The following is a 9,398-nucleotide window of genomic DNA, read 5'->3' as shown; positions in this document are numbered from 1 at the left end:
AGTTCATAGAAGAAGCCCCAACCCTTTTATCAGCTTATGTTGTGGTTTTGGGGCTAGGTTCTTGTATCGTCTGCATCATAAGCAAATGATTAAATTGAATCTACTGCTAAACCGACAAGCTAGCTGTCTCTCATGGCAAAATTCATACACTCGATGAAATAAATGAGAGAGAGAATGAATGACCCAAAACGTAGCTATTCTAAGACCAAGGGAGCTGGAACTAAAACAAGTAATATAAACTCTGTAGATTAAATAATGTAGTTGAAACTGTTTAAAACAGTCAGTTACTTGTTTACCTTATGTGGATTATATCCTTGAGGATGACAAGTGATGACAAGTACTTCATGAGTAATCCAACCATGAAGTTAGAATTCCATTTTTATAATCTTAGAAACTTATCAATAGTGTCGAGAATTTTATTTGTTTCAAAGATTTTTTCTATGTTAAACATTGAACAGCCATTAACCCTTTAAAACACTAGAAGTATGACTAAGCAAAATTTTAACACTTCCTGTACCGACAGCATATATTCAGTTTATTGATCTTATCTTATATTCTGCTGATCATGATTAAAAAACCAAAAAACACATTTTTATTTTTCAAAAGGTGTATTAGTTTCACACAGTAGTTTGATTTTTCACACCCAACTCAGTTTGACGAAGGTGAACACATTAATTGCGCATCCAGCACTTTGAACATCAATCCTCCTGTCCTTACTCTCCGGAAAGGCAATTATGGAAACAGTTGACTAACTAAAGCACTTTATAAAGATTATTTTTGACTGTCATTTGGAAGACTACGCATATGAGTACATTCTTTTAATGGCCGATGTGTGAGCAACCAGCATAAACATTCTGTGTCTGGATGCCTGCAACTGCCAGGGCCTCTCTTTTTAGAGAGTAGTTTTTAGGAACCAGGTAAAAGTTTTGAAACCGAATACTTATAGCAACTTGGTGGGCAGCACAGAGCCTATGCATGTGGGTAGTTGGTGGGCAGCACTTGGTGGGCAGCACAGAACCTATGCATGTGGGCAGTTGGTGGGCAGCACTTGGTGGGCAGCACAGAGCCTATGCATGTGGGCAGTTGGTGGGCAGCACTTGGTGGGCAGCACAGAGCCTATGCATGTGGGCAGTTGGTGGGCAGCACTTGGTGGGCAGCACAGAGCCTATGCATGTGGGCAGTTGGTGAGCAGCACTTGGTGGGCAGCACAGAGCCTATGCATGTGCAGTTCGAATGAAATTGGCAAAAATGTGCAAGAACATGACGTTTACCAAAACTAACAGACACACACAAATACATGCAGCCATAGACACAAGCACTTCACACTATACTGCACCTTAGCACACACACCCCACACACACTCTACACACACTCCACTCACATTCCATACACCGCACCCAAACTACACTCATGCAAAGACACCACAGGCACAAAATTTACACATACATACACACGAACTACACATACTCAAACTCTACATACACACAAAGCTCTACACACACAAAACTACGCACTCATGTACACACACATAGGAACACATATACACACATATGCGCACAACAAAACATCTTTGGAAGTTGTTGCTTTATCTGTTATTCAGCTACAGCTCATGTGAATTTTATACTTTGAGACTCTAGCTGACACATATGTGTACATTTTTCATTTCATGAATGGAGACTTACAGATTGAAAGAGTAACTGGCTATTTTTGTTTATTTCAACTATTTTGAAGTTGTCGGTACTTGATACCTTTTTCCACTCCTTTGCAATAACGCTTTTAAAAGGTATGCATGACTTAATTTTGTCTCAAACGTGAATTCAAAAAGTTTGATGGCTGTTGATTAAACCTCAGCAGAGTAGTAAACATGTAAACTATTAAATTTAAATAAAGTTCTTTAGAAGCTAATATTTCTAGAAGTATACAACATACTATGTTGAATCAACTTTGAGCCTTTGTATATGGTAATAAGATTAGTAGAACCAATTGTTTCTCAAGATTATTGGTGATCTATTTAAATTCAGTTAGTGAGTAACAAGAAATGCAGAGTGATGTCTTATTTATTTTTTTTATTATTCAACTGATAATGCTATTAGCAACAACATAAAAAATGCAACATGGTTGTCATACATCTCCTAAGCCTTCACATACCTGTAGACTTGTGAAAACAACTTGGTAGAGCATTTCGACTAATTGCAAATCTACATCATATTCCAGCATATCTTTTTACCAGATGACTTTTCCAAATCTTTGCATCTTCTTACTTTACCAATGTTAAATGTTTATTTTACGTCAGTTCAACGACTTAATTACATCAAACTACATTCATGGTTTGAGTCCTGATTGTTTTAATGACTGTTACAGGGTTTCAACTCATTTCAGTTTATGCCATATGACCAAATTGCATGCAACATCTATGTAGCTTTTTTAAATTTCATAGCTAGCTGCTTAACTAATCTTCCACCTAATATCCATTCTCTAAGTAGATAAAGTATTTTAAACGTTATATGTTGAATGATTTTAGTGGATAACACAGTCCGTTTTTTTTTAATGTTATGATTCTTGTATGGCAGATGACGACAGATGACAAATGACAAACTTTGAGATTTATATACATATATATAGATAATTTCGCGGCAAAGCAAGATTACCTGAGTGGTGTGGTGGTAGCGTTTTTGCTGTTAGATCAGAAGCCTAAAGCTTGATTTCCATGCGAGGCAGTCTTTTTTCCTACTGCTCTCAAATTTTTCTAAACTCGCTTAATGTGGCCATAAAATGGCCGTGGTTATAAATGCCGTGGTTATAAAATGCATCCTTTCCACTGGCTTACACATTAATAAAAAACTACTCCTTATCACTTCATCTCCACAGACTAGTTGCCCCCTTTTTTGGCTCATGAATACCCCTTTCTACTGTGTGGAACTCAATGAGACAAGTTTGGCCCCTATCCACTGCACCAAGCTAAAAAAACCTACCTTTGTTTATGAAAATATTCTATAGAGTGCCTGGCCACAAAAAATACCCCTAAAAGCTAAAATGCACTTTTTTTCTTCGAGCCCTTGAAGATGAAGGTTGAGAGTGAAACCCAATATATAAGGGTATACAATCAATTTACCTAAATACATTGAAATAACCATTGGATAAGCAAATAAGAAGCATTGCTCCTGCCTTTAGCTAACACCCAGCAAGATATCTTCAGGGGGAGATAATTGTAATCCCTACGATAATTATTGTTTCTACTAGCTAAATGCACGACGTTGCACGGGAAATAGAATAATTACCCAATAAATTTGAGTAATTTACCTGTAAGGTGGTAACTTAAGCTAGTGAAGTTTTTACTATAGCAAGAGCCACGTCAGAAGCCAGCTTAAAGAACGTTATGTTATGCGTAATGATCAGGCGTGTTAGTTGATAAGTTAATAACTAATTGTATTGTTTCCAAGAACCCTAAGGGTGTCCATTTTATCTATGCAATGAATATGTGCGCTGTTATTAATCATCATGGCCAGTTGGACACGTAGTGTGATGGGTAGGCTTGCCTGTCTGCAGACCTGAATGTTCTATGTTCAAATCACTGCAAATCTGATTTTTCATTTCTAAAACTTCATTGCTATAACTGAACAGGCAGACGACAGACGACAGACAACCGCCGAGATTTATTTATATATGTAGATATTGTTCATGTTACCAATCTAGCTTTGAGCAGGATCTTTTGTGCCCGATAAAGAGTGACTCAAAATTGCGATTAACCTGTACATATGACAGCAAGTACACATTTTAGATTTGGGTTTTGAATTTGGCAAACTTAACTAACAGCATGGATCATGGACTCAAAGAATCTTTAACATAAAATGGTTGTGTAAGTTCTGATGTAATACAAATTGTTAACTAAATCCAGTCTAACCTCAGTTTGACCTTTGACATTTGACCAACATAAAATGCTTGTACAAATGGAAATCACTTATCAGATTGCACAACTCAAGACTGTTTTAGAGATGCATCTAGTATGTTTTAGCAAGTGTATAGAATAAGAAAGTCAACTCAATAGAGTCAACTCCGTTGGACTTCACTTCACCAGACTTTTAATAGTGATATATAGACTGTCAACAGATCATCTGATGCAACCAATCTGTCTGTCTGATGTCTGTCCAAAGAATTGTAACTTGGACTGATAGGTGATTCTCGTGACAAGTGGCGCATGAGCCTCAGCTTCTCACCAGTTTTCCAATGTAATTTGTGTTGATTATTCTTACTGCTAATAACATTAAACTGTACCCTATCACACGTATAATTACACTTTATTTTCTCATGTATACAGCATATGCATACTGTACCATATTGTAGCCTAAGAGTTTAGGTGCGAGACAATATAGGCTGGTTACTGTACAGTACAGTACTCCACACTGTGGACACATCCTAGTCTGTATGAGAGTCGTCCACACTACAATCATGATAAATTGACATTTCTTTCTTTAGCAGTATACACTAGTAGTAGTAAACACTACAGACTATAAAAAGCAGGTGAGAGTTTAGCATTCAGTCCTTGAAACAATTTTTTCATTTAGATAGTTCTCACTACAATTAACCTGCTCTTTAATCTTGATTTGATTCTCTTTAGCAATGGTCAGAAGAAACAGCTTACATGTCAAGTAACTGCTGATAAACTGACCAATTCAAATTTTTATCGCTCTTTGTAGTATATTGATTTAGGATCTACATTTACATAAATTTGTTTTCTAAAATATTTACAGGTAATTAATGTTAGTTATTACCATGATGTAATCAGAATGCTGCTTTGATGTCATCTGCTTTTCATGGCATCTCAACTTGCATTAAACTTGCAATTTCATTAAGCGAACATTGCATCAAACTTGACTTAGCTTTTGCTTCCGTTGTATTTGCTCTGTCAAAGCTATTGATGATTGCTCTACTTACCATTGTGCCTGTCCTACTCTAACTTCACAGGGATAACTGTTACTACAAACTGAATGCTGACCAACAGTCCTACTCTAACCCAGGGATAACTGTTACTACAAACTGAATGCTGACCAAGTCAGATACTGCAAGAGCACTGTTGTTGCAGCAAAGCTGAGAGATGTTTCAAACTCATTTATATTCGAAAGCAACTGAAGTACTGAGTTTCGATTCTATTACTCCATAATAGCTTATTATCAATAGCGGAGTTTCTTTAGAAATCTTGAATTGGCGTGAAAGTTTATACGAAATGAATAAGTAAAGTGTTTTTAAATGAAATCATACAAGCAGATCTCATAGTAAACATACTTGTCATTAAAGAGTACCTAAAATATATATCGTGTGTGACTACAAACTGTTAGAGTTATGCTCACATGCATGTAAAATAAGAAAATAGGATAGTTTTAATTGGTAATTTTTGAAACATTTTTGTTGAAAGTTGTTTGGTATCTATAGCCAATAACAACCATGCCTATCAATACTCATATTAGTTTGCTTATATTTAATACTCATTGGTTGCTTTACGCAGAGTTATCTTCTCTTGGTACATTACATATGTGTTCCGCAATAATGCTACCCATGTACAGTTTTTTATGCATTACTTGTACATTATGTTATCGGCACGAATACACAGCCTGCTAAAGTTCCGAAGTGCTCGCCGTTACTCAAACGTAGATAGTTGTTAATTTATAAACACTGAATTGTATCCAAACCATTTAACACGCAACAAAAGTTTAATATGCAGTTCGTGTTATAATGTTAATAACTCGACAACAATTGTCATAGACAGAGAGATAAGGTTTATTTCTATGGTCTTAGATTACTGATGTTTCATCATAACCATGCCTGTGTCATTGGCTTGTCAAGTCTGGGGAAAATATTAATCCCCCTAATGCTAATTGGTCAATCTGGTATTTCATCATCCTTACTAATTAGTGTCTCACTACTGTAATGTTTAGATCACTTGTTACTCAAATAAACTACGTGATACATGTAAAACTCGGACATGGCGCTGCGAGTAGGGTATTGAGTAATAAGTAAAGAGTGTACCCGGTTAATTTGGAAAATGAATTCTCTGAAACCTCCAGCTAATTTAGACTTTGTAAATAGCTCCACTGCATGGCCTGAATGGCTGAGGAGATTTAATAGATATAGAAGTGCGTCGGGACTGGATACGCAACCACCAGAGAGACAGATTAATACGCTCATTTATATAATGGGTGAGGAAGCTGAGAAAATAGAAACTCAGATAACAGTTAGACCACCTAGGGCAGCTGCTGGAGATATAGCTGAAGAGGATGAGGCTGCCACTAGGTATGATAGAACAGTAGAGGGGTTTAGCAATTATTTCAACCCCAGAAGCAACCATCTGCATCATGCCGTTTTATTCGGATCTCGGGTACAACAACCAGGAGAAACTAGCGAACTGTTTATTCGTACTTTACATGATATGGCTAGCAAATGTGAATGGGAAGACCGTCACAGAAGCGAGATGCTCAAAATGAGGTTACTCGTCGGCATGCAAGACAAATCTTTGTCGAGAGAATTACAACTGGACCCTGATGTAACCTTGGATACTATCAAACAAAAAATGCGAGCCAAGGAAATTATCATGAACAATCAGAAAGCGGAGATAGATGGTGTGGTAGCTAGCAGCAGCAACCACGTAGCTGTTGCCGCAATAAACAAAGATGGTCGGAGACCGAGATACAGTGCTGGAAATCAAAGTTCTGTTACAACCTCAAATTTCGCAGCTAAGTCAAACCCTAGTAATAACTTTATTAGTGAGTGTAAGTTTTGTGGTGGTTCTCACGCAAAGGGCCGTTGTTGGGCATATGGCAAATCATGTAGAAAATGCCAAAGGGTCGGGCATTTTGCGAGAAAATGTCCTTCAACCATACATGCTGTTTCACAGGATGCGCAGGCATCGCAGGAATACGAGGAAGATGATCAACTTTTCTCAGTAGCCAATATAGAGAACAATGTCGATAGTATAGGGCATAGTAAAGTGTCTAATTTGAATAAGTGGATTATTGACATTAGTATCTGTGGTCATTCCCTGCAAGCAAAAGTAGATACAGGGGCGGAGGTTAGCGTGATGACAAAGAGGGTGTTCTTGTCACTAGGTTTTGATAAGGTTGGGAAATCACAGGCTTCACTGTCTGGGTTTGCGGGTCACCGGATGAATGTTATTGGGAGGAGGCGCCTCACCATTGTGCTCCATGATGGCAGGAAAGTGTCCACCATGTTTTATATAATTGATGGTGAAAGTGATATGGTAACCCTAATCGGAATGCCTGCTATACGAGAGCTAGGGCTAATCTCAGAAATCAATGAGGTCAAGATGCCAAATAGTAAGTCTAGCCTAGAAGTAGTAGCTGAATTTTCTAAGGTCTTTCAAGGGTTAGGAAAACTCAAAAAGGAAGTCAATCTAGAGCTGAAAAGTTCAGCAGTAGCCAGAGCAGCACCCCCTCGTAAGGTTCCCCATGGTGTTAGAGATAAGCTCAAAAAAGAGCTGACAAAGTTAGAAACTCAAGGGGTCATAGCAAGAGACACGGAACCGAGCCAATGGTTAAATCCCATTGTGATAGTTAACAAGCCTTCCGGAGATATTCGTATTTGTCTCGACCCACAATATTTGAATACCCAGTTAGTCAGGAGTCATTGTATGTTAGACTCTACCACTGAGATTTTTGCCAGAGTTTCACAGTCTAAGTATTTTACCAGTTTAGATGCAAATCAGGGTTTTCATCAGGTGTGTTTAGACCGTGAATCGTCCCGCCTGACATGTTTTCTAACGCCTTTCGGTAAGTATCGATACCTCCGAATGCCAATGGGCATATGTAATGCTCCAGAAGTTTTTCACCAGCGAATGGGTGAAATTCTGGGTAACATCGTTGGTGTAGAGATATATATTGATGACGTACTCATTCACGCACCCACTCTCGAGAAGCATGACTCCTTACTCAAGTTAGTTTTAGAGCGTTGTGCACAGGCAGGTATTACACTCAACAAAGACAAATGTGTTGTGGGTGTTCAGCATATCACATTTTTAGGCCATGAGTTGTCGGCAGAGGGTGTCCACATATCCAAGTCTAAGGTAGAAGCTGTCATACAAATGGTCACGCCGGAAGATAAAAAGGCTGTTGAACGATTTCTTGGTTTCATAAATTACCTCGCAAAGTTTGTACCACAGATTTCGGAGCACACCCACTCGCTGAGGCAGGTTTGCCGGAAAGGTTCGGAATTTTTCTGGGAAGAACCCCAGGCTGAAGCGTTTGCTAAAATCAAACAGTTGATCCAACAGGCTCCAGTTTTAGCATACTTTGAGGAAAGCAGGCCTGTTGTGCTATCTGCTGATAGTTCGTCCCACAGTATCGGGGCTGTTCTGACGCAAGACGGACGCCCTGTTGAGTTTGCAGCAAAGAGTCTCACCGAGTGTCAGCAGCGGTACTCACAGATTGAGAAGGAGTTTCTAGCACTGATGTTTGCCTGTAAAAGGTTCAAATACTATTGTTGGGGTAGGGGTAAAGTAACTGTCGAGACGGATCACCAACCGCTTCTTGGTTTATTTCGTAAGGACATCAGTGAATTGACACCTAGGTTGGCAGCGATGAGATTAGAGGTATTGTCTTATCCGATTGAGATTGATTTACAATACAGGCCTGGTAAAGAACTTGTGTTGGCGGACACGCTCTCTCGGTCTTGTCCCCCCAAGTCCGATTGTTTTGAAGACCTGGGCAAGGATCCTCTTTTGTATGTGTGTTCGCTGGTCATCACATCGGAGCAAACAATGGAAAAGTATGTCCAGGCTACAGAGCAAGATGAGGAACTGGCAGTAGTTAGCAGGTATATAGTAGATGGCTGGCCAAACTGTAGGAAGATGTGTGCAAGCCGAGCCATGGCATACTGGAATTTCCGGAATGAGTTATCTCTGGTTGATGGTGTGGTGTTTTATGGTGACAGATTGGTCATTCCTGTTGCATTGAGAGTGGAAGTGTTAAGCGCATTGCACCAGGCTCACCAGGGGGTGACCAAAACACTGCAGCGTGCGTGTCAAACGGTTTTCTGGCCCGGAATAAAGAGAAGGATTGAAGAGATGGGCTTAGCTTGTGAGTCATGTCGAGAGAAGGAAAGCAATGAGAGACGAGAGCCTTTGATCTCCGTATCTGTGCCAGATTATCCATATCAAATGGTAGGTATAGATCTCTTTTCTTGCCAAGGAAGAAACTTTCTTATGATAGTGGATTATCTAACAAAGTGGCCAGTGGTTAAAGAGATGCCGAACGGGACTTCTAGCTGTGTCGTGATTGATTTGTTGAGTGAAGTTTTCAGTGATTTCGGGACCCCAGAGAAGATAGTTTCGGACAATGGTCCTCAGTTGGTTAGCTATGAGTTTCAGCAGTTCTGTAAAAATAGTAAAATTG

This window comes from Watersipora subatra, chromosome 11, assembly GCF_963576615.1.
Source record: "Watersipora subatra chromosome 11, tzWatSuba1.1, whole genome shotgun sequence".
NCBI lineage: Eukaryota > Metazoa > Bryozoa > Gymnolaemata > Cheilostomatida > Watersiporidae > Watersipora > Watersipora subatra.
Note: the sequence above shows the minus strand (reverse complement) of the source record.